Consider the following 27,350-nt stretch of genomic DNA (forward strand, 5'->3'; position numbering starts at 1 on the left):
CATTGATTGTATAAGACAGTAAGTATGTGTTAGTATCTGCATAAATAAGTGATGTGGTGTGTGTATAAATAACGCAGTTGGTGTGTATAACTGTATACATGAGTAAATGGGTATGTGATTGATTCTTTGCATGACTGACTAGGTGTGTGAGTAACTCTATTGATGAGTGGCGGAGTGTGACTGTATATATAGGTGTATGAGTGCATATTATAGTACTGTATTGATGAGTAACTGCATGTATAAGTGACTGGATGTGAGTGTAGACCTAGGAAATAGTGGGTGGTATGTAGTATCTGGCATTGTTGTGTGCATGGTTTCAAAAATAGTAGTCTGTATTTTAGAGTGCGTGTATCAAAGTTTATATTACGCCATCAGTATGTGCATCAGATTATCACGTGGATGATGTCATCAGTGATATAATTTGAGATGTCATCAGTGATGTCATCAGTGATGTTACTGACCATGTCATGAGTGATGTAATATGTGACGTTATCACCAGTGCATTGCGGGCGCGCGAGTTATAGTTAGCTCAACTAACTATAACGGGCGAATTTCTCTGGTTTATATGAGTCAAATGTCCAACTAATTATAACGTTCCTGAAACCTATGGTTTTTTAGTGAATTTCAAAGGTTTTTTAAATGCTAATTCCTAACTATAACATCTGTAAAACCTATGGATTTTTTCAGTGAATTTCGAAGGTTTTTTAAATGTTAATTTCATATTTGAATATTTATAAAACCTATATTTTTCCTATTTTTTGTGTGTAATATTTTGGAACTCTATTATCCTTTATTTTAATTAATTTTAAAAATTATGTAATGTTTTATATCTTCCAAAAAAAGTATGTATATATTTTTATTTTTGGGGAGAAAACTGGAGTCTCGTACCGGTAGTGTACCAAGCTCCATCAGCACGCGAATCCTATCTGCCATATTGCTAAACTCGTAAAGGATGCGTTTTTCGTATCCGACGGGTTCGTGGCACCGCGTCCCGCGTAACATCATATACGTATGTTGTCGCGCCAGCTGCTAGTTTGGTATGCGACGGGTACGCAGTACCAAGCCGCGCGTTACGTCATGTACGTATGGGGTCGCACCCACTGAGCGGTGCATATGCGACGAGTGCACGCTGCCAGGCCCTGTGTTATGTCATAGATGAATGGTGTTGCACCGGGTATGCCATTCCCTCATTTTTTTTTGTCTCAAAACTATATCTAAATAAGTTTAAAGTGTATATGAGAACAAGCGATAATCTAAAATATTTTAAACATTTATATATTTCTAACTGTAATAAACTTATATTATGGTAAATATATTTTCTCAAAATCGCGTCGGGTGCGGCATCCTTGCGCGCTCGGTGCGCAATTGCCATGTGACCTTAAAAATAAGCATTTGATTGGTTCATAACATTTCCCATTGTAACAGTTGGAGGACTCCACCCATTTTAGTCATTCTCTCTACAGCGTTTGATGAGAGACTCCTTTTCTGCTTAGAGAGCTTTTTTGAAAACTTTTTGCTATGTACACATATCTGACAGTACACACAACATGCAACCATCATCTTCATCAATATTCATGCTCTGTAAAGTAGCCTTCCACCTGTGATAGCCATGCACCTAAAAGTTACAATCCCGAAGTTTTCCCCACTGCCAGAGGTAACATGGTTGCATACGCTTTCCACAGCACAAGGTAATGTGGTACGGCCCAAGGGCAGTATCATGCATAGATAATGAACACATGGACACAGATAGATAGTGGAAGTGGGTACGGGTACGTGCGCTCGACTTCTCTTTTTTACCAGGGTCACATATCCAGTGACGTCAGTGCTGGATGCGTGTGGGGTGAGTGTAAACTAGCCCTCAGGGAATGGTTGCTGCTAGCATCAACTACAACAGTAATCATTCAATCACACACAGAGATTCAATAATAAAAGAGTCAATAGTTTGTGCTGCAGTAAGGTAGGGACAGTAGATGTGAAATAATACACAAAAGATTCAATCGTAAAAGAACCATAACTTGTGGTACACTGAGAGACAGGCAGTAGATCTGAAATAATACACAAAAAGATTGTATCATAAAGGGTCCATCAGTTCTAGTGCACTCAGATAGCCACATGAAAAGCATTCAGCATGTGCACAGCCAGCGATGATGCGTGATGCGGGCGGGCCGTACTAGGAACAATGTCTGTTGCCTAAAGGACTGCATCATCTGCAATAGTGACTCGATCTGAATTGTAAACACTGCTGTCTGCAGTGTAGGGCAGAGAGCGGTCAGCAAGGGCCCACAGCCACGTGGCGTTGACTTGAGCTGCTCAGTTTGTCATACGAGAAGCAACAAAAAACGTGTGCGGACCCTGCTATGATGCGTATGCGTGGTGCGGACAGAACGCACTGGAGCAATGTCTTTTGCCTACAGGACTGCGTCATCTACAATAGCGACTCGATCTGAATTGTGAACACTGCTGTCTGCAGTGTAAATTGAAGGCAGTAGTCAGCACAGTCATCCATGAATACTTTTTCTCACTTCCTCTCCAGAAAATACAACAACATAAATTACAAAAAACTCTGCAATAAATAAATCGAAACAATTCGAATTGCGATCTCCGCTGTCCACAGTGTAGACTGTTATTCAGTGTTCTTTTCCACTATCAAGAAGAATTTGGTCATTGTACTAAACCTATAACTCATCTAAAAAAAGTTCTTCAAGCAAGTATACTAAAAGGATATTGTGTATATTTCAATAGACATTGTAGTTAGTTGCCTACTGGATTCTGTATTGAAACAATCACCACTCGATCTGAATTGCGAGCCCTGCTGACCGCAGTGTAGGCCAGAGGCAGTGGTCATTAACGCCTCACAGCGACGTGCCGTTGGATTGGAAAGCATGGAGTTGGTTGCACCTGATCGGAGGGAGTACACACAAATCATCACAGACTTTAACTTTTGACATCCTCGACTGCAGTCAGCCAAGCCCAATGATCATGTGCAGCAGTTAGCTACGGAAGCACAGAGTCTAATGCACCTCAACAGAGGGAGTTCTGTGAAAACCAAGCAGCAGGTAATATCAGACATCGTCCATTGTGGGATCAAGACACCGTTCCAATGTTGGGACCTAGAGTTGGTTGCACCTGGTCGAAAGGAGTACCTTCATCTCCACTCTCAGATGCAGTTCTAACATTGTCCATTGTGGGATCAAGACACCGTTCCACTGTTGGTACCTGTTGGACTACTGTGTTAGTAGTATACCGAGCACTCCACGGTGCTGGACCTCAGGCTGGGCGCTGTGTGCCTGTGTCATGGTACAAAAGGGGGTGGTGATGGACGGAGCATCAGAACCAATCAAACACTCACACCCAGTCAACAGATCTGGGTTTGATCCATCACCGTTCTTTAGCACACTTTGCCACCCCAGTTCAGACATGGCCATATGCAAATCAGTCTGACCCTGTACCTCATGGGAACAGTCCAGCCCGAACTCCCAAGCCATGCCTTCCCTGGACCGGAAACAAGCTTCCTAGGACCGGTTTCTGGCATTTCAGCCGTCTTCAGCCAGGCTTACTTGAATCCAGTGGCAAAGTGAGCAAGGGACTCAACGTCTGAGCATACCCTGCCAACTTATGGCGAACAAAGCGGTACAAAAGGGGGTGGTGATGGACAGAGCATCAGAACCAATCAAACACTCACACCCAGTCAACAGATCTGGGTTTGATCCATCACCGTTCTTTAGCCCACTCTGCCACCCCAGTTCAGACATGGCCAAATGCAAATCAGTCTGACCCTAAGCCTCATGGGAACAGTCCAGCCCGAACTGCCAAGCCATGCCTTCCCTGGACCGGAAACAAGCTTCCTAGGACCGGTTTCTGGCATTTCAGCCGTCTTCAGCCAGGCGTGCTTGAATCCAGTGGGAAAGTGAGCAAGGGACTCAACGTCTGAGCATACCCTGCCAACTTATGGCGAACAAAGCGGTACAACAGGGGGTGGTGATGGACGGAGCATCAGAACCAAGCAAACACTCACACCCAGTCAACAGATCTGGGTTTGATCCATCACCGTTCTTTAGCCCACTCTGCCACCCCAGTTCAGACATGGCCATATGCAAATCAGTCTGACCCTGTGCCTCATGGGAACAGTCCAGCCCGAACTGCCAAGCCATGCCTTCCCTGGACCGGAAACAAGCTTCCTAGGACCGGTTTCTGGCATTTCAGCCGTCTTCAGCCAGGCTTGCTTGAATCCAGTGGCAAAGTGAGCAAGGGACTCAACGTCTGAGCATACCCTGCCAACTTATGGCGAACAAAGCGGTACAAAAGGGGGTGGTGATGGACGGAGCATCAGATCAAATCAAACACTCACATCCAGTCAACAGATCTGGGTTTGATCCATCACCGTTCTTTAGCCCACTCTGCCACCCCAGTTAAGACATGGCCATATGCAAATCAGTCTGACCCTGTGCCTCATGGGAACAGTCCAGCCCGAACTGCCATACCATGCCTTCCCTGGACCGAAACAAGCTTCCTAGGACCGGTTTCTGGCATTTAAGCCGTCTTCAGCCAGGCTTGCTTGAATCCAGTGGCAAAGTGAGCAAGGGACTCAACGTCTGAGCATACCCTGCCAACTTATGGCGAACAAAGCGATACAAAAGGGGGTGGTGATGGATGGAGCATCAGAACCAATCAAACACTTACACCCAGTCAACAGATCTGGGTTTGATCCATCACCGTTCTTTAGCCCACTCTGCCACCCCAGTTCAGACATGGCCATATGCAAATCAGTCTGACCCTGTGCCTCATGGGAACAGTCCAGCCCGAACTGCCAAGCCATGCCTTCCCTGGACCAGAAACAAGCTTCCTAGGACCGGTTTCTGGCATTTCAGCCGTCTTCAGCTAGGCTTGCTTAAATCCAGTGGCAAAGTGAGCAAGGGACTCAACGTGTCGCGGTAGCCAGCGTTGACCTCAGGAGCCTTCCGAGCTCACAGACCTCGGCCCAAAAGCTTCCACTGGTGTCGAAAGGTGAACTGTGGGGCATATGTGCGTCGCAGCGGCCATGACGGTTTCTGGGTACCAGCAGGCTGAAAGCATTATTCACGCAGCCACCTTTGCTCACGGCGACCTGGCAGACATGTTCGCCATTCCGGAAGTGAACCACACCCAGAGAAACGTGCCTTTTATTGATACCCTTACGCTAGCCTTGCGTACGCCGAGCCAGCCCACTACACTAAAGATTTGGGTGGGAGGGGCCACATACGCGCTATGTTTTCATAATATTCCCTAATGACTGTACTATCATGGTTGCGTCCACTGTCCAATTCACTCAATAGACCATCAGTGTATCTTCACATGTACATGTCTGTGCTCTGCATACTCAAGTCTGTCCGGCACCTCCCCTCAACACTTTGTATTGTATACTTTTATAATCGAGATTCACTTGCCACCTTCGCACATACTTTGCTTCCATCTCTCCCCGCATTCTGCATTGTGAGGCAGAGGTGCCATGCCATGTTTGGTTTGTGTACATGGCTAGCCACGGTTCCCACAGTACGTAGTGTCGTTGTGTCTTCTAGGTGTACATGTTGTTTGTCATGTTGTATGTGATTATATAAGGTAGCGCGCTTATTTACAAGCAGTGATTTCTCCCATTTACATATCGCTGTCTTAAAGAGGATACAGAAGTTTTTCTCACAGGTGAAAAGTGCACCCACAATGGCAGTCATTCATTACTATGCAAGAATGTTCAATTGCACGACGCTTCTAAGCTTACAGCCCCCAAACTTGCATGCTTTCTTAAAAGCACGCCAACTCCCACAATCAGACCAACATTCACACAGCTTGCTAACGGCACTTATCTGGTTCTTAATAACATGGACTCCTACGGAATGTGAGCTGGCATACCGTATGTACTTACTGTTTCAAACCGAGTAACTTCCTGTGGCAATGTCTATTCCCACCCACACAAAGTAACTCCCACAGTTCAACTTGGCCTTCAATACCTACTTTGAAAACAGATTTTATTAAACTGAGAAAACTGAAACCGCTTTTGTTTCAAACAGAAGTGTCCCTCACTTCTGCAAAAGTAATTTATCGACTGCAGATAGCACAAACTTCAAGTAAAATAAAGTCCCTTTTAAATACGAACCTCTCATTACACTTTGTGAATTGTTACACAATTTTCAACACATCTGACATTTAAGCTCTGGCACAGTTTTCTAACACTGTCTCCTCTGGCCTTGTCACAGGCTTTCAAACTGGTTTTGGTATAATACCAGACTTCATTCATTTGATCACATCTGGAATAACAGGAACAGTGCCCATAATTCTCGCTCTGTTTGTGGCCATCATACTACTACTATTTTTGCTTGTAAAAAATGGCTGCGCTCCCTGTGGTAACAAGCATGTCCGACAGAATGCGCCTCTACGCGAAGCTACATCAATACCGTGAAAAAATGGAGCAACTTTTCGGCTTCTAGCATCAGGAGGACAAAGTTTCTATGGGCAGGTGCAAAAAGTCACCACGCCCTTAAAAAAAGAAAAGAAAACAGAGTGTGAAAAAATTCCTAGATTGGAACCCCACTCAGGAGACCACTCTTTGTCCTCTATTGCCCTCACACACCCCGAAGGGTGTCATGCTTCATCATCGGGCGGTTGCTCCTCGTAGGGCCGGCGCTGTAATTCCCTACGGGCCCCCCGAAGGGTCACTTTGACGGAGATCTTTTAAGGACCGCCGGATGGTGCATGTGGGTGTGTGGGGAGTGGGTTGTTGATGGAGGGTAATTAAAGTGCGTGCTAGTTGGTGAAAAAAAATATATATAAAAAAGGGTCATCATGCAGCAAATTTTATTAGATGTACCCTTAGCAGGCTTTGGACTGCTAAAAAGTTATAACCCTAGAGGCACGCTATGCCCAGGGGTCATGGGTCATAGGTCAACATGTTTCGCGCCTCTTTCGCCTATAAGAGGTCGGTGGCGCTTCATCAGGACCAAATTGTTAAAATTAAGTGCACGTGAGAGTTGGTGAAACATAATAAAATACCCTTAATATCGATCTGGGCAACAAACTGTGCTCCTCAGTGTGGTCACAGGTCAATGATGAAAAATTAGCTCCAGGTCAATATCTAGGAAAAAGAAAACGAAGACAGCAGTAGGGATGTGTAGCAGTAAAACTTGATACAGCATATGTGTGCCACAATCGTGTGCACATCTAACCCACGTTAAAGCAGGTGAATAAATCCATAGTTAACATGAAGGCGCCACAGCCGTACATGGCATCCTCACACAATTCCTCATCTCACAGCACCCATATTATTGGCAACTTTTCGGCTGCCTGCCTCTATCTATTATCGGAGCCAGCTACAACATGACATTTATTTACACATATGCAATCTGCGTGCAACCATCTTTTTATTACAAAAATTGCCCATTCGACTGGCGAATGGATGTATGCCTTGCCAACATCCCAACAATCTCTCCCGAGATCCAGCAGGTGATGGAGTATCTTTAAAACCATGAACTTGATTGTTCAGGCAGTGGAGCAATGGTGGATGCAACGCAAAAAGGTATCCTGGCGGAATGGGATTTTTGGGCAGCCGCGAAAGATCTACTGCAACGTGCGACCTTTGACAACATCGCAGATTGCCTGCCAATTCAAATTGCCGCTCCAACATTCGAGGAATATTAATGTCCCTTCGAGGATATGAATTGGATCGCTTCACTTTTCTCACATGATGGCAACAATAGCCTCTTGGAACATTACGCATCTCAAGCTGCTGAAGAACTTCTGGACTGCAGCCTCCAAGACTTGTAAGAAATTCACTTTATTCTTGGATTTATTTTTTCCAACTTTTTTGACTTTTTCCCATAAAATGTTTTAATACACTTCAATTGAACTATTTTCATATAATAACTTTCTAAGTATGCTTACGCATTTGAACTCTGTTTTCATTATTGCCCCTTACGTCTCCAGCCTGACCAAGGATGGGTGATCTATGGCCTATGCAAATACGCTATTTACTTGCTAAATTAGCCTAAACCCGACATCCATTTTGAAACCATGTCTATTCTTTGTACACACGTCTCTCTGCCTGCCTGTTATCCACGAAGCCCTTTCACACAAATTAGCTCATCCTCAGCCTCTGCTCACGAGCTGGCGATCAAGATCCAAAAACACGGCATTGTTTAGGAACTGGTTGGCACAGTGTGGTAATCGTATCCTACCTTTATTTTCATTATACAATTTACAGTCATTCATGTCTAATAGATATTGTTTATGTCACATGGAACTGTAACATGTAATGTGGAATTGACTGATGCAGGAGCTTAGGTTTGAATACAGCAGAAGCGGTTGGAGTTTGCCTCAGCTAGATGCCTTAGCTCTTGCACCAGTGGGTCCATTTATGGCACTTAAATAAAGACACTTTTTATATAACTTGCAGACTCCATCGCTTTATTACACACAGCCACTTTCTTAGACACACCTGATTTCACCATTTGTCTTCTGTGGCATTGCAACATTCTGCATTATATTCTTCACGATTATTTCTTTATTCCTGCTTGCTAAAACACGGCATCCGAGACTTCACACCGGTAGGGGTGAGTAGTTCGCTTCCCACTCCCTGTATAGTATAAACGCATACTAAGACTACTTACACAGGTATGCTACAGCGGCCAGTATCCTACAGCGTCCACAGCACATCACTTTACAGCAATCAGCTCACAGCTTAGGCTCACGTTTGATCGCCGAGTCTTCAGACTGGTAGGAGTGAGTAGTTTGCTTCCATGAGTAGTTTGCTTCCCACTCCCTGTATAGTATAAATGCATACTAACACTACTTACACAGGTATGCTACAGTGGTCAGTATCCTACAGCACCCACAGCATATCCCTTTACAGCAATCAGCTCACGGCTTAGGCTCACGGTTTGATCCCAGAGTCTTCAGACCGGTAGGAGTGAGTAGTTTGCTTCCCACTCCCGCTATAGTCTAAACGCATACTAACACCACTTGCACAGCTATGCTACAGCACCCAGAGCAAATCAGTTTACAGCAATCAGCTGGTTTATTTTGGTTGTAGACATTGGGAGATTAAGTGATTTGACCAGAATCACAGAATGTTGAGCTGAAGCAGAAACTCCAACCTGGTTCCTCAGTTGCAAAGTCTGCAGCTCTGAAAGTAACACCACATCCTCTCCCCTAAGTGCAACATTTAATTAAGTGGTCAACTGGATAAAAAAACATAAAGATTACAAATAATTTAAAAGTTCTTTGTCGCTATTTGAAAACTCAGAAAATATGTCCTCATTTTAGTTTATTAGAGCACTAACCATAATTTTGATGCAAATAAGACACTCTCATATATGTAATTTCTAAAGGAAATGCTCTAGGTATTACAGTTTTGATTACATCAAGATGACTTCAGGCGTTCCACACTTTTGTAATAAATATAGAATGTTAGCAATCTAGTTGTTCATTGGGATACTGTTGAGAGGCAGAGGCCAGGGGCACAGACTCTGAAAATTGAAGGCAGGTAGGAGAGTGCAGAGGCAACAATTTGACCACACTGGGCAGGCAGGAAGGGCAGTGGCAGCACAACAGACTATGGAGGGCAGTGGAAAGGGGGGCAGGGGCAACAAACCAACAATACAGGACTGGCAAGAGAGGCTGTGGCAATATAATAGACCATTGTGGGCAGAAGGAAGAGGCAGTGGTAGTACAACCATACATGCCAACAGACCCGTTTCAGCCAAGAAACGTCCAACGTTTTTAAGCTCAAATGGGCTTTATTTGATCTGTCTCCTGTCCACAATCTCCTCTTTTTTCAATGTAACTCAAAGGGGAAAATCAGTACTCCAGTTTTTTTTCAAAATCTCCCTCTTACCAAGTTCAAAATGTTCGTAAGTATGGTACATTGGATCATGGTAGGCAGGAGGAATTGGGGTAGGGACATGGACTCGGATAACGGAGGACAGGAGGGACATGGAGAGGTGCACCAAACTGACCCTACAGGGCAGGCATCAGGGTTTGCAGCAGCACAATACACCACACAGGGCATGCAGGACGAAAGTGCAGCACAACAATCCATAGAAAGCAATAGGGAGGGGACAGGACCATGCACATGGACAACAGAGAACAGAGGGGAAAGAGGCAATGGTAGCTAGCTGACCATAATAGACAGACAGGAGAGAAAGCTGCAGCATAACAGACCATCAAGGGCAGGAGGCATGGATCAGGGGCATTACAATGGAACAGACAAGCCAGGAGGGAAGGAATAGGGGTCTGCACATGGAAACAGAGGGCTGGGGGCAAGGGGGCAGGGCAGGAGCAGCAAGATGACCATGGAGGTCAGGCAGGATGGGCACTAGAAACAAGACACACCATGGAAAGCAACAGTGAGACTATGATGGCATACACACAGACCATGGAGGGAAGGTGGGAGGGGGTCAGGGGCAGCTAGCTGACCACACAAGGAAGGTGGGAGGGGCCATGGCAGCACAGAAGACCATGCATGGCAAGCGGGAGGGTTAGTGGAAGCACAATGGCTATGATGGGCAAGAAGGAGGGTGCAGGGGCATGCACAAAGGACCATGGAGAATAGAAGGGAGGGTCAGGACCTGGGCACAGACAAGAGTTCAGGGGAAGGGGCCTCACAACAGACCGCGCGGGGCAGGCAGGAGGAGCAGTTGCAGCACAACAAACCAGGGAGGGCAGAAGGGTGTGGCAGTAAAATGGACCATGGAGGACAGGAGGAAGGGGATAGGGGCATGGCATGTGGATAGGCAGGGTGGAGGTGGCAATGACAGGTTACAGTCATCTGACAATGCTAGGCAGGTGGGAGGGGAGTGGCAGCTCAACAGAACACTCAGAGTAGATAGGAGTGGCAGGTCCATGGAACATGGTGGGCAAAAAGGATGGAGCAGGGGCATGCACAAAGACATCGGAGGGCAGGGGGAAGGAGAATAGGGGCAGCAAGCTAAGCACAGAGGCTAAGCAGGAGGTCAATGACGGGCCATAGAATTGGGCAATGGAGGGCAGGAGGAGTGGACTGGTACATCATGCTAAGCGGAGGGCAATGGCAGCACATCAGACCATGCATGGCAGGAGGGAGGAGGCTAGTCCATGGATTCAGACAACAGAGGATAGGGAGGAGGTGGGTGGGGCAGCAAGCTAACTGTTCAGAGAAGGTGGGTATTAAAAACTTTATTGCTTTTAAAATGTGTGTCTGTGCGAACTACTTAAAATATGAACAAGTATGCAGCATAATCTCACTTTTATTCAGGAAGAAGAGGACGTTTGTGACTGTGACTCCGGGCTCACTTGGCAGAAACACCCCCTGACCTTCCATCCCCCATCGCAAAATGTAATGCCCGTGAAAAGAGTAGGTGGACGCAGTGTTATATAGAACATAGCCCTGAGAGCACGATTGAAAATGAAAACTAGATATAGTATATGGTATAAACTATGCACAAAAAAGTGTGATATAAGATGAACCGGGGCGTGAAATATAATATGCAATAGATTGTGCGCAATGACAGATTCATTGGAGAGCGCGAGATAGCACAGGCACTAGCATGTGCTATGCTATATGCGCCTCGGAGTGTAGTATGCACAGGGCAGTGTTGTGTAACCTAACTAGTCTCTAAAGTTGTAATATAAAATATGTGCTGGGGAGTGTAATGTTGCATATGCACTGTGACAAAGATATGGATCCCAGATTGTAATATGTATGGCATAGCGCTGTGCGTTATAACATAGGCATCGAGGAAGGCACGTTAGATGGGGCAATATAACCCGTGTGAAGGCAAGTGTGGCATGACATATTCACGGGGTGGTGTTACAGTGCACATGGGCTAGAGAGTGTCATAGCATACGCACTAGCTGTTGGAATACAACACAGAGGTGTGTGGCACTCGGCGGGCACTGGTGGGTGTAACACAGCATTGGGCTCAGCCAGGAGCACGCTGTGACTCTCAAGTGAGGTTCGTCTCCTTTCCAGAGAGTACAATAAAAAGTATTACACATCCGCCGGTGGATGTGTGTTTTATTAACCGTGAGGGGGGTTTCTTGCATAGTTTGGTCGAATTTTTGTTGAATCCCCTTTGAATGGCTTGGTGTGCGTGTGTATTAAATGTGCCCATCAATAGCTACCCATGTTTGTATAAATAAACGACAAGGGTGTCTACTTGGAGAGTACCCACCGGCGGGGGCACCGGGATTAGGCACGGTAGGGCATCATACATGTCAGAGCTTCACTAGCGGTGTAAATACATTCCACGTGGATTCATTGTATGCATAGTCGCCTTCCAACGAATATCACGCCAATCGTCATGGTGATAGGTACATACGGTTTGTCCAGCATGTCCTAGGTGTTTCTATAAATATATATTTTAAAAAACAAAGGCCGACCCCGGGGGATGGGGTCCCTGGGGCCATAAGTGGCCTGAGGAGGGGGCAACGCAGCCCCCCTCCTAAAGAATAAAAAAAAAAATGGCCATGACCCGGGGGTTGGGGTCCCCGGGGCCGATTAAGGCTTTGGGAGGGCCAAATTTATTTTTTTCAACAAAACAAATTAGGGTGCAGGCCCTGTGGGATGGGGTCCCCAGGGCCAATAAATTAGAAAAAGAAGGGGGGCCACACAGCCCTCCTTCTTAAAAAAATAAAAAAGAATAAAAGACCGGCATCGCGCTGGACGCCGCGCCCCTTCCTTGCAGCACTCTGCAAACGCGGCCAGTTGTAAGTTGGGGAATTAATTCCCCTTCAATACTGAGGGTCCCTGAGGGCCAATTAGCCCAACAGGTATCTCCAGTATGCGCTAGGGAGCTGCGTTGCAGACAGGTGTTCTGAGGTCACGCCCCTTTTTACACCTCTATGCAACGCAGCTCTGTGGCGCTTACTGGAGGTACCTAGTGGGCTAGTTTGACCCTAGGGACCCTTAGGATTCAAGGGGACTTAATCTCTCAACTTAGAACGGCCACAGGGCGTGTTTACACAGTGGTGAAGGGAGGGGACGGGGCCTGAGGTGACGTGTGCAAACACACCCTGTGGCGCGTTTTAAGTTGGGGAAATAATTCCCTTTCAATCCTGAGGGACCCTGGGGGCCAACTAGCCCACCAGGTGCTTCCAGTAAGTGCCACTGCTCTGCGTTGCAGAGAGGTGGTGCGGGCCGTGCCCCTTTTTACACCTCTCTGCAATGGCGCTTACTGGACGTACCTAGTGGGCTATTTTGCCCCTAGGGACCCTCAGGATTCAAGGGGACTTAATCTCCCAACTTAAAAAACGGCCACAGGGCGTGTTTACACAGTGGGGAAGGGAGGGGACGGGGCCTGAGGTGACGTGTGCAAACACGCCCTATGGCGCGATTTACGTTGGGGAAATAATTCCCCTTCAATCCTGGGGGCCCCTGGGGGCTAACTAGCCCACTAGGTGCTTCCAGTAAGCGCCACTGAGCTGCGTTGCAGAGAGGTGGTCCAGGCCGTGCAACTTTTTACACCTCTCTACAACGCAGCTCTGTGGTGCTTACTGGAGGTACCTAGTGGGCTAGTTGGACCCTAGGGACCCTCAGGATTCAAATGAACTTAATCTCCCAACTAAACACGGCCACAGGGCGTGTTTACACAGTGGTGAAGGGAGGGGACGGGGCCTGAGTTAACGTGTGCAAACTCGCTCTGTGGCGCGTTTTAAGAGGTAGTTTTAATCCCTTGCCCTATTATATACTAGGGGCTTACAGAGGAGGTCATGCTAATCACAGGGGGACCCCAACGCATAGTGTTCCCTAGTGTATGTAGGTGTTTTCACTGTATTCTGAGTGTCTTTTAACATAGCACTGGCTCTAGGACTGGTTAGTCAGACTCAGTTACCACCAGTATCCGTATGAAAAAGTTGAGGGTACAGGATGATTTTGCAACAAGGCTTCTTTCTGCTCTTCTGTTTGTTCTTTCTGCACGTTATCCTTCTTCCTGCACTTTTCTACGTCTTTGAGGACTTCTGTTGCTTCTTTCTGCATTTCTTTTTTTTCTTTCTGTGCGTTTTTTCTTCTTTCTTCACATGTCCTATCTCTGTAGGCATAGTTAGAAATTTGCATTTAAAAAACCTTTGAAATTCACTGAAAAAACCATAGGTTTCAGGCACGTTATAGTTAGGATTTAGCATTTAAAAAAACCTTAGAAATTCACTGAAAAAACCATAGGTTTCAGGGGCGTTATAGTTAGCTGGACTTTTCACTTGTACAAAACCATTGAAATTCCCCCGTTATAGTTAGTTCAGCTAACTATAACTCACCCGCCCGCAATGCACTGCTGATGACGTCACATATTACATCACTCATGACATGGTCAGTGACATCACTCATGACATCACTGATGACATCTAAAATCACATCATCCTTGTGATAGAGTGGCAGACCTCCTCTCCCCCTAATATAACCTTTGATACACACATTCAAAAATAGAAACTAAAATTTTCAAAACAATGGACATACCAATACCAGTTACAACAACCCATTCAGTAATTCTAAGATCCACATACACATACACTCATTCACCAACAGTCCTATACAGTCACTCATACATGTACTCACTCATCATATGTACTCATACACCTATACATCCTGTTACACAACGCCACTCATCCATAGAGTTACTCACACACATAGTCACTCATGCTAATAAAGAATCAAACATCCATTTACTTGCATATACAGTTATACACACACCACCACACTTACTTCTACAGAAACTTACACATACTTAGTCTTTTAAACAATCACCTATAGAAACACATACTTATTTATACAGGAACTCTTCCAATCTCTCACTCTCATATATACTCACTTATATACACCAATAGTCACATATACTAGTTTAAAACATATGTAGTTACTCACAAAGACACTATTGAGACAGTCATTCACTCACTAACACACCCATGCACACACTCATCCACCCATACAGTCCTGCACACATGCTGTCTTCAACACATACAAATAGTGAGTCAATCATTCATGCACCTATGCACTACATAATACCCCCCACCGAACCATCCAGAGACTCATACTGATACTCAAAAAACCAACTAATAACCTATATAGACACTCATGTAGCTACTCACCAACCCATTTAGCCACTTATACACAAAGTGAGAGACTGATACAGATATTTACATATTTAAACATTACTCACTAAGCCATGTATTCACTAAGATACACTTAATCAGTCAGTTATACAATCAATTTTTCAAAAACAAATCATCCATTTAGACACTTATATACCAATTTATTCTTCCATTGACCTTGAGATATACATATATAAAACATATGTAATTTTCAGAAGAACACACATTCACTGGATGATGTCATCAGTGATGTCATCAGTGATGTCATTTGAGATGTCATCAGTGATGTCATGAGTGATGTCACTGACCATGTCATGAGTGATGTAATATGTGACGTCATCAGCAGTGCATTGCGGGCGCGCGAGTTATAGTTAGCTGAACTATCTATAACGGGGGAATTGCAATGATTTTGTACGAGTGAAAAGTCCAGCTAACTATAACGCCCCTGAAACCTATGGTTTTTTCAGTGAATATAGATATATATGTACATATATATGTATATATACATATATATATATATATATATATATATATATATATATATATATTTTGCTCACGAAGTCACTCTTTCTGAAGTTCAAGCCCCAAGAGGGGTGGCGCGAACCGGCAGAGACGACCGGTAATTACTATCAACGAGAATTGGAGTCCCAACGCGCTCTCGGAGACATACAGAATCACCAGGGAAACGAAGGTCACTTAGACACAGGTAGGTTTATTAGCATCATAATAAACCTACCTTTGTCTAAGTGACCTTCGTTTCCCTGGTGATTCTGTATGTCTCCGAGAGCGCGTTGGGACTCCAATTCTCGTTGATATATATATATATATATATATAACCTACTGGCGTTCGCTAGTAGGTAGTTATAGTTAGAACCTAGTTTCCATAGGAAAAGCATTTTTTGATTTGCTAATAACTTTGGCGTCGTTTGACGAATCTTCCTTAAATTCTAAAAAAAAAGTCTATCCAGGTCAGCTCCTATCCTGAAAGTTTGGGGGTGATTCATCAAGCGGGGGCTGAGAAAAAAGGGGGGTCTCAAAACTCGTTTTCTCCATGTTAATTTCCATAGGAAATTTTGCAACGAGCTACAGCTCGAACTGCTGAACAGAATTACCCCAAATTTGGCAGAAAGGTAGAGCTTGGTTCAGAAAGCGACCTTTTTTTTTAAATGGTGTAAATCCGTTCAGTAGTTTTTGAGAAATTCAAAAAATAAGAGCTTCACTGTGATTGGCTGCTAGTACTCCAAACCAGGAAGTGTTGGCAGCCACCTTGTGGCTCGAAACAACCGAGTCACCCAAAAACAGAGAAACAAAGGTATGAAACAAGAGAAGGGGGCAGGGTAGAAAAACTCTGACCCACTAGGTCTGCTCAGGGCCCAAAAAAAAAAGGTAAAAAAAAAAACAATTCTGCAAAATTTCGCGCTGGGGTCGCGGGTTCTCGCGTTTTGTTTTAATGAGGCCCTTGGGTGGGCTAGGTTGCGGGGGTATTTCTTAAAAAATAATAGCAGGGGCTCGCAGGGGTTGCGGGGGTCCGCATGGGTCCGTCGCAGCCCTGGGGCTTCACTTATGTTGGGAGGGGGGTTGCACGGCCTTCCTCCTGGAGTCTTCTATGTGCTTGTCACTTTGGCATCGTTTGACGAATCTTTATGAAATTATCCAAAACGTTTCTCTTTTTTTGATTAGCTCCTATGTTGAAAATTTGGGGGTGATTGGTGTAGGAGGGGCTGAGAAAAAAGAGGTTCCTAAAACGTATTTTCTCCATGGAATTTCCATACAAAACTTTACAGAAGACTACAGGTGAAACTGCTGAACAGAATTACGCAAAATTTGGCAGGGAGAAAGGTGATGGTCCAGAAAGCACGCTTTTGTTTAAATGGTGTAAATCCGTTCAGTAGTTTTTGAGAAATATTAAATTTTACAGATATCGAAATTTGAGAATTCTGACATGTGATTGGCAGAGGGGTAACACGCACCAGCTTGCGGCTTATTGGCTGTGAATAGTTGAAACCAGGAAGTGTTGGCAGCCATTTTTTGATTTACTCCGTCAGCTCACATCTCTCCGTGTAGAAGCCATCGGGTCCGCAGTTTTACCTGTGCGAGGGAACACTGGCATCTGTGTCTGTGTGAGATATGCCTTTCACGCTGCCTCTCCTCATATCACCAGGTCACGGGCATGCCTTTAGAAGCCCGTCCGTCGGGTCGGAGCTCTGTCAGTCAGTCTGTCGCTACGACCCTCTGAAAAAACCTGAAACCTACCCAAACACCACTACACTGTCATAAACTCTAAAACACTACCCCAGCACGATCCCCTACACTACCCAAACAGCAGTGCACTACTCTAAACCCTAAATCTACCCCCAGCACGACCCCCTACCCAAACACCACTGCACTACCCTGAATCCTAAAATAATACCCCCAGCACAACCCCATACACTACCCAACCACCACTGTACTACCCTAAAGCATAAAACAGTAGCAGTCCATCGGCTTGCAGCTGTGCGTCTGCGAGCCGTCATGTCCCTAGCTGTACATGCGCGAGTCAGTCAGTTAGATGATAGGTGTGTCTCTGCTAGCAGGGCCATTGGCCCGTTGGTGTCCATTTGCGAGTTAGACCGGAGCTCTCCCTCTGCGAGCCAGCACGCTGGTATGCGTTTGCGAGCCAACGGCCCGTGGCTCACACTGTGTGAGCCGAGCCGACGGCCTGTAGCTCTCCCTGTGCGAGCTGAGCCCACGGGCCACAGGTGTCCCTCTGCAAGGTTGCTCAACGGCCCGCAGGTCTCCCTGTGCTAGGCGGATCGCAGCTCTCACTCTGCGAACCGATAATGGGAATAAAAGAAGGCTCTAAAAAGAGCCCTTGTGTTCATTAGTTGGAGCTACATATAAGTGCGGATGCACAGCTTCAGGTTATTCAGAAAAACTCGATTTCCCTGATCTGTGAAGTGTACTCCATCACTTTTGTAGATATCAGCCATATGAAAACATATGTTGTTGTTGTAGATCGACCCCATTCTATGGTCTCTGAGGTATGCAGACACAGCTTTGTTGACATTCTTCCTAGATCTTTCAATCTGAGGACAAAATTGGCTTGACCATTTCCACTTCTGTCTTGGGCATATATTGGAATATACAAAGACAGTTTGAGGCAAAAGCAACATCAATTGTCGAAAGGTGTCCTTCATTAGCATTTCCAAACCTACCCCAGTCAATGTGCCCAGGTCGTTTCCACCACAGTGCACAATCATGAGGTCAGGGTGTTGGAGATGCAAACAGGTTTTAACCAAAGGCAACAATTGGTGCCACTTCAATCCTCTCTGTCCAAACCATTTCATGTCCACATTTTGTAAACCTAGGTCTAAGTCAATACGTCTCTGTTCTGCATACCTCTTGCACCAGAAAACATCGCTATGTCCTACGATCCACACTAGCATTTTGAAGGTATGGCTGGGCGGAATGGATAGATGACTGTAGCTCATGCAGTCCGTTTGTAGAATAAGAGATATGTTTAAAGGTGGGGAACTACTTTTTTTTGCCATACAAAGCGATACCTGATTGGGAGATGAAAAGCATTGTTTTCTAAAAGTAGGGTGCACATTCGCTTTGTAGAAAAGCATCTTTGTGATTGGTTAAGAAAAAGCAGTTTAAACGTGGGGTACATATCATAGGATAAAATTTGCTCAACTCACCCACACCTCCTACTTGCATTTGGAAGGCACTGTTCGAACTTAAAACAATCGTGAACTTTTAATCTGCACCTACCGTTAAATGTTCGAGAAAATGTTGCAAAAAAATATCGTAGGGTTTAAAAAAATGGATGAACTTTTAACCTGCACGAGTTGTAGAATGTTCTAGAAAGTGTGTTGATAGAATACGTTGCACTTCTGACTTCTATGTGTCCTTGAATATTAAAAAACATTTTTATATGGAAAATTAAAAAAAAAACAATAGAGAGAAGTTTGAAACCTAAAAGAATCAAGGAACTATTCTAATTTGTTAATTACATGTATTTATGTGTGGAGTAACATAATTACAGACACAACAGCACCAGGAAGAGGAAGAAGCAGGGAGTGGGGGGACGGGGGAGATGGGCACAATGGCACACATGCACAATTAAGTACAGCACAACTATAGACAAACCATGGCCAAAATGAAACACACCAACAAGGAGCACAAGTCACACAACCTGCCAACATCACACCACTGAACAAGCATAGACGCGAAAATCACACTGCCTGAAAGGGAGAAGGTTGAACAAAAGCTCACATGAAGGGACATCTCACACACAATGCAGCACACACACATAGGAAGCAGAGTACACCAACATCCAACACAATGTTGTTCAAACACAAACATTCGCACGATCGAACACAGGACACAAAGGCACTCGCCTGTGGCGGATAAGCGTTCAAAAGCATCAGTACGAAACAGGCACATGATGTTAATGTTAATGTTACTGTGATTTAAAAAGCGCACGTATAGACTGCTCTCCTTGAGATGGCAGAGTCGGTGAGATGGTTGCTAGATTCAAGGGCATCAGCATTGCTGGTGCTCCTGGATCTGTCTGCGGCATTTGACACTGTTGATCACACCATATTGGTCCAGAGACTACAAAAGGTGGGCTTTGGAGGGAAAGTGCTGACTTGGTTGAAATCTTATCTGAGCGGTCGTACTCGGAGAGTTGCCCTTCAGCCATTTGAATCTAAACCAAAACGGCTTTGGTGCGGTGTCCCTCTACTTTTTAACCTCTACCTAGCTCCACTGTTTTCTTTGATTGCCAACTGGGGAGTGAAAGCGATTTCTTACGCTGACGACACCCAGTTGGTTTTTCAGTTTTAGGTGCGGACGGTAGACGCCTTCAAGAACTTCAAAGGCTGTCTGCGAGACATTGCACTATGGATGAACTCAAATAAATTAAAACTTAATGCGGGGAAGACAGAAGTCCTGTTTTTCGGCAAGGGCTCAGTGCCAGATTCAAATCTATGGTGGCTGCCAGAAATGGGGCTACCACCATCCCCTGCTACACGTATTCGTAATTTAGGGGTGAGATGGGAGGCGGAACTCTCTTTTTCAGCCCAAATACAGCAGGTTTCTGCAGCTTGTTTTAGTAAATTAAAAAATCTCCGGAAAGGTCTAAATTTCCTACCGGAAGATTGCCGTAAATCAGTAGTTCATGCCACAGTGACATCTAGGCTAGACTACGCTAATGGCTTATATCTTGGGCTCCCCAAATATGCCATCTGTCGCCTTCAGATGATTCAGAATGTGGCTGCGAGACTGGTTCGGCGTACACCATTTCGACACCATGTCTCTCCGCATCTACAGGAGCTCCACTGGCTTCCAGTGGAGAAAATAATTCAATTTAAGGCCATGACGCTGGCCTACCGGGACCTCCCGTGTGCTCATGACGGAGTGGTTCCGTCATGCTGCGGCCGTTGCGGCCGCTCCGCCCACGCGACTCTGATTCCCCGCCTGTGCGGGCGAATAATGCAAGTGGGCGGAGTCGTGACGGAACCACTCCGTCATGAGCACAGCGCGCCCGTAGCTCATGACGGAGTGGTTCCGTCACGAGCATGGCGGCGCCGCGCTCACCCCGAACCCCCCCAGCGCCGCGGCAAAATTCGTGCCGCGGCGAAGGGGTTAATGGAAACCTGCCCAGACTATCTGAAGGAAAGACTGTGTCCCTACAAACAAAATCGTGCGTTGAGATCTAATTCTCTTAACTTGCTACGCACACCACGCTTTGCGAAATCCCGATTGGGTGGCAGAGCTTTCACAGTCAGAACGGCTTCTTTGTGGAATAACCTGCCAGGGTTTTTGCGGCAGGCCAATTCAGAAACCTGTTTTAGAAAGGCCTTGAAGACGTGGCTCTTTAGGGTAGATTAACTCAGGCTGTTAAATACCGGTGCTCTCTATGGTCGCAATTACCTGCTGTTTCAGCGCCAGGACACCCCTGTTTGGGGTAGCTGTTGCGCTTTATAAGCTTCTGTATTATTAGTATTATTATTATACCCGGAGGTGTCTTGGCGCTGAGGACGGAAGAGAATCTGTTCTGGCAACTAGTCCTGGAACAGCCAGGTTTTTAGACCTTTTCTGAAGGAGGCGAGAGAGCTTGTGCTTCTGAGCTCAGTTGGAAGAGAGTTCCAAAGTTTAGAGATGCCAAAGTGAAAACTGCGGCCACCCCAACGTAAAGTTCGAATTTTTGGCACTTCCAGGAATTTGGCTCCTGAAGAGCAAAGATGTCTAGTCGGTTCATGCCAGACGAAGAGGTTTTGCAGGAAGATAGGACCTCGATGGATTAGTGCTTTGTAAGCCAGGGACAGCGCCTTGAATTTAATCCGTTGTGCAACCGGGAGCCAATGCAGGGATGTATGACGTTACAACGCACACTTTTACAACGCATGCACTTACAACACATTTTTTACAACGCATAATCCATTACAACGCATGACATTACAACGCATGACACTACAACGCATTTTTAAAAACTACCTTTACAACGCATTTCCATTACAACGCATACTACCTTTACAACGCATACCATTACAACGCATAATATTAAATTGCATTTAAGGTAAGTATTAGATAGTATAGGGGTAAAAGTTACTTTTCTAACTCCAGGGGGTGCAACAGTAGGGTAAGTGTTGGAAAGTATAGGGGTAAAAATTACTATTCTAACTCCAGGGGGTGCAACAGTAGGGTAAGTGTTGGATAGTATAGGGGTAAAAATTACTATTCTAACTCCAGGGGGTGCAACAGTAGGGTAAGTGTTGGATAGTATAGGGGTAAAAATTACTATTCTAACTCCAGGGGGTGCAACAGTAGGGTAAGTGTTGGATAGTATAGGGGTAAAAATTACTATTCTAACTCCAGGGGGTGCAACAGTAGGGTAAGTGTTGGATAGTATAGGGGTAAAAATTACTATTCTAACTCCAGGGGGTGCAACAGTAGGGTAAGTGTTGGATAGTATAGGGGTAAAAATTACTATTCTAACTCCAGGGGGTACAACAGTAGGGTAAGTGTTGGATAGTATAGGGGTAAAAATTACTATTCTAACTCCAGGGGGTGCAACAGTAGGGTAAGTGTTGGATAGTATAGGGGTAAAAATTACTATTCTAACTCCAGGGGGTGCAACAGTAGGGTAAGTGTTGGATAGTATAGGGGTAAAAATTACTATTCTAACTCCAGGGGGTGCAACAGTAGGGTAAGTGTTGGATAGTGTAGTGTAATATTATGCGTTGTAATGGTATGCGTTGTAATGGTAGTATGCGTTGTAATGGAATGCGTTGTAAAGGTAGTTTTTAAAAATGCGTTGTAGTGTCATGCGTTGTAATGTCATGCGTTGTAATGGATTATGCGTTGTAAAAAATGCGTTGTAAAGGTAGTGCGTTGTAAAAGTTGCGTTGTAAAGGTTGTTCCCCCAATGCAGGCTATGAATTTCTTTGGAAACAGATTTATGCCTGGGGATATTAGACAGTAACCTCGCAGCTGAATTCTGTATGCTCTGAAGCTTTTTCAGGCACTGCTTCTGCACGTTTACCAATAGTCCGTTACAATAATCCAATTTAGATTGAATTAAGGATGTAACTACGGTTTTCCTAGTATCTGCGGGAATATAGAGAAGAATCTTCCTCACTTTCTTAATAAGGAAGTGGGCGGAAGAGACAATTGCGTTTGTGTGTTGAGTGAGTGAGAGTTTATTGTTGAGGCATACTTCTAGGTTCTTGGTCTTCACCGCAGGTTTTGATGGCTCTCCCATCTCTACTGGCCACAACAGACTACCCCAGCTTGGTTGCATATTGCCAAAGATCAGAATCTCTGTTTTATCAGAGTTAAGTTTAAGACAATGTGTGTTCATCCATTGATTAATGGCACACATACAATTTTGAAATTGCTGGGTAGGGGAAGTCTGATTTTTGTGCGCCGCCACCACAATCTGGGTGTTGTCAGCGTAAGATGTAAGATTGAAACCGAAATTACGGATCAGCGGGGCCAGTTCGGATATATAAACATTAAATAACGACGGGCTCAGGGAAGGGTGTAAGGCTGTTAGACACAGGGTAGCGTGGTGCAGAGCGGGTGGGCCAAACTCCGGAGGAAATGTGTAAAGCATCCATGCAGCAAACACAGGTGACACACAAGGCACACTACAAAATAAGACCACACCAGTTGAGGTGAAAAACAGTATGTGTATTGTAAAATAAGCACATCAGAAGGGAATCACAGGTGCAGATAAAGTGTGCCAGCCAGCACCAGGTAACCATTTACAGGGGGATTATATACATGGCAGGGCCAATCGGGCCGCTGCCAGAACCATCGCAAAAGGACAAAGGATAAATGGAAGTCCAGTAATAAATGTGAGGCATAAAAGGGGAACCAGGCATCAATACATTTAGTCATAGGTCATAAAACATAAAACATCATAGTCCGATGTAGGCATCAGCACGTTAGCATCAACGCAGGAGCAGCTAGGCATAACATTAGCATAAACATCACCTTCTGCATTGTAACAGCAGGACACCCCTGGTCGCACCTAGAACATCATACCCTGACGTTGGGCATCCTCATGGGCATCAATCACTTTTCCTCAGCAGGGCGCACATGGTAATACCTTAACTCAATGCCCAAAGTTGCTGCAGATTAGTCTCTGGCACCTCTGCTCCTAGGGAGCCCCTCTCCCGGGACCCTCAAATGACCAATGCAGGTAACATTTCCTAGGCATGTGGATAATATAGGTAACATTTCTCAGGCATAGATTTAGTACCGGGAACAATTTTCAGGGAGGAGTATATATAACCGTCAAACATTATGGTACGACATTGGGCGTTTTCGCATGCACAAAGCACATCATGCAGTACATTGGGCCGAAACACATGCGGCATGAAGACCTCAACAGTAGTGTAACAGCATAACACCCTTGTTGTCATAAAGGCGTGAACATGGGGCAGCTGAACAACACTGTATGCATCACAATAGGCATACACACACGTTATGCCTACAGCCTGTCATCATCCTGCGCTGGGGAGCCCCCTCTGGGACTCTAACAGGAAGCTTTGCTCAACGTTGCTGCAGTGCACCAATAAGGCCCACAGGTTTCTGGCCACGTAGGAGGCCCTCGTCTGGACCCGACCAAGTACTGGCATGGTGGCGGATTGGAGCCCCCCCCCGGGCCCAAAAGTACAACAGTGCCCACCGTTGTAGCGGCCCGCTTCGGCGGTGCCGCCGGGGAGCGTCGAAATCCCTGGCCACAAGTTGCAGCCCCCCTCCCGGGGCTCTACCGTCAGTAAAGATGCCAACGTTGCAGCGGCCTGCACTGGCGGCGCTGTTGAGGACCACTGACCCACTGGCATCGGGGGCGGGCATCGGCAATGTGCCCCGACACTTCTCCCACCACCACCAGAAGACGGCACCCCACTCATCAGCAACCCAGGGCTTTTCTCACCTTCACTGGAGGGCTCCGGCAGATTTTCCTCACTTGCAGGGCTCTCCTCCACTCATTGGGAGCCCTGCAGACGACAGCACCTCCCTCGGCTTCACCCGGGCCCCCTCCTGAGACCCGGGACAACTGCACGGAGTCCACGTGGCTCCAGACGTCTTCTTCTCCTTGGTTGGCTTCCTGGTTTCGGCCCCACCCCCGATAACGTTCTCCTGTCGGCCCCGGGGAGGCTGGACTGGACTCCCAGCGGCTCCCGGCAGCAGCGGTGATCTTGTTCGATTCGAAGTGCGGGGTGGGCTCCCGCCTTCAGTTCAAATACATCCACGCTTCTGGGCAGCTCACATGCGGGGTAGGCTCCCGCGATAAGGGTGCACAGCATGGGGTGGGCACCCGCTAAATTCGGCTAAGTGCAGGGTAGGCACCCTCTTAGTTCAAATAACGCCGATGCGGCTATTTTGTACTCGGGCCGCAGCGGTGATTATTTCCCTTGGCGGCAATATGCGGGGTGGGCTCCCGCTAGTTTTCTATAATCTTAGAAGTGTCCCAACCCTCGGGTGGGCTCCTGTTCGGCTAAATAAGCGCACAAACACGGGTTAGGCACCCGCGAGGGACCACAACCACGGGGTAGGCTCCCGTGCCCAATAAATACAACAGTGGGGTGGGCACTCGCTCAATTTGCGGATACTTGCGGGGTGGGCACCCGCTCTTGGCGTGCTCGGCGGCCGGGCCGTGGCGGTGATTTTGGCAAGGTCAAAGCGCGGCAGAAACGCGGGGTGGGCTCCCGCTGTTTCAAATAAGTGCACAGTCGCGGGGTAGGCTCCCGCTAAATCAGCATAAAAACCACGGGGTGGGCTACCGCTGGTTTGAATATGCCTGGAAGTGCCGCTGCAAACACCCACAATGCAGGGGCGAGCTATATAGCGCTCTCTTCTTTTGGCACCTCAAATATAGCGCTCACGAGGCACTAGGGCGCAGGCAGGCAGTCAGGGACCCACCCCAGCACGTAGTGCCCACACGCCTCACCTCCTAGGAGTGCAGTCCAGTCCCATGTAGCGCTCTCTCTTCTCTAGGCGCTAGGCAACAGGTAGGGCACAGTTGTAACGCTCATGAGGCGCCAGGCTGGAGAGCATCAGGCACTACTGGGCAAGATCAGCGGTCAGTGGGCACTCATCAGAACAGGGCCGCAATTCCTAGGAACTGTCATACTCTGTAATGTAGCACTCTTGCTGGTACAGCAGTCTTTACTCCAGCAGCGGGGCTCTCACTAGCCTGGTGGACAGCAGAGGGGTTACAGTTGGGCACAGGGGCCAGCACACAGGCCCCTGCGGCGGTACCTCCTGGCAGTAGGTCCCCTCACAGTCAAATCCACGCTCAGTCTGAGCACATGGCATCCCAGCTCCGCTATTTATACACCCCTCACCCCACCTACCAGACAGTGCCAGAAGCTTCTAGAATCGTCTGGAGAAACTGGTCCTAACTGCCCTAGGGGGAGGTGTAAAGCACCCTGGGTGCCAGGCTTCCCTCCAAAAGCTGGGGTTGCTGGGAAACAAACAACTAGACTGGCAACCCAGTTTCAGTCAGGCGGCACAACACACAGCCATGGCGTCCATTTTAAAAGTAGCATTTCTTCACCACAGCAAAAATAAATCTGCGCACGCCATTGCACAGCAGGTATCACTGCATCTCGCACCACACATGGCCTATACATTTCTCTACCATTCGGGAGAAAAAGCGAAGAATTCAGGGATAAAGGGCCAAGTACAACAAAGGTTCAGAGTGATACTTGTCGACCAAAACTGTTAACCTCCTATCCTTGAGAAAGGAGGACAAAAGGGCCAGTGCAGTGCCCCTGACCCCTAAGCTCTCGAGCTGCTGATGCAAGAGAGAGTGATCAACGGTATCAAAGATGGCTGACAGATCAAGGAGTATGAGGGCAGCCGTACCTCCCTGATCCATCACCGCCCTGATCTCCTCTGTGGCTTTAATGAGTGCCGTTTCGGTGCTATGTTCTCGGCGGAAGCCAAACTGTGAGTGATCCAGCAGGTTGTTTTCGCAAATAAATTGGGTGAGTTGGACATTCATGAGTTTGTCAATTATTTTAGCAGGCAACGGTAATCGGGCTAGGGGACGATAGTTATTAGGGTCAGAGGCGTCTAGCGTGGGTGTTTTTTAACAGCGGAAGGATAGAAGTATCCTTCCTCATGGATGGAAAATTGCCAGAAATAAACATTGAGTTGAAAATTTCTGTTAGCTTAGGACTCACCAGATCTGCAACTTCTTTCAGGAGTGCTGGCGGGCAAGGGTCGGCAGGGGACCCAGATTTAGCTTTGTGAATGTATTTAGCCACGGTTTCCGAAGAGACTGGCGAGAAGGTAAGCAGCATATTAATATCCTGGTCATTAGTAGGGGGTTGGATGAGAGGGGAATGGACTGGTGTGCCCTCAAAAACTTTAAAGATATTCAGCACTTTGGTTTTAAAAGCAGCTGCAATGTCATCACACGTCTTTTGATTACCCTTAACCCCTAAGGCCTTAGGAGTGGCGAGTTTGTTCACCACTGAAAAGAGTACTTTAGAGGAATGTTTAGCATCCTCAATCTGTTTGGTAAAATAGTCCCTTTTTTCTGAGATCAGTAGACCTTTATACTGTAATAAAGCTGTCTTGTAGATTCTTTTCTCGGGAGAATGGTAATTTGCGCGCCACCGCCTTTCTAATTGACAACAATTTTGTTTTTCTTTCCGAAGAGAGTCGGAAGACCAGGGGGCTGAAGAACTCAACCTATTACCTGTAGTTTTTTTGATAGGTACAGAGGCTTTGAACGCATCATTTAGCCAATC

Source organism: Triturus cristatus, chromosome 6, assembly GCF_964204655.1.
Source record: "Triturus cristatus chromosome 6, aTriCri1.1, whole genome shotgun sequence".
In the NCBI taxonomy this organism is placed as follows: domain Eukaryota; kingdom Metazoa; phylum Chordata; class Amphibia; order Caudata; family Salamandridae; genus Triturus; species Triturus cristatus.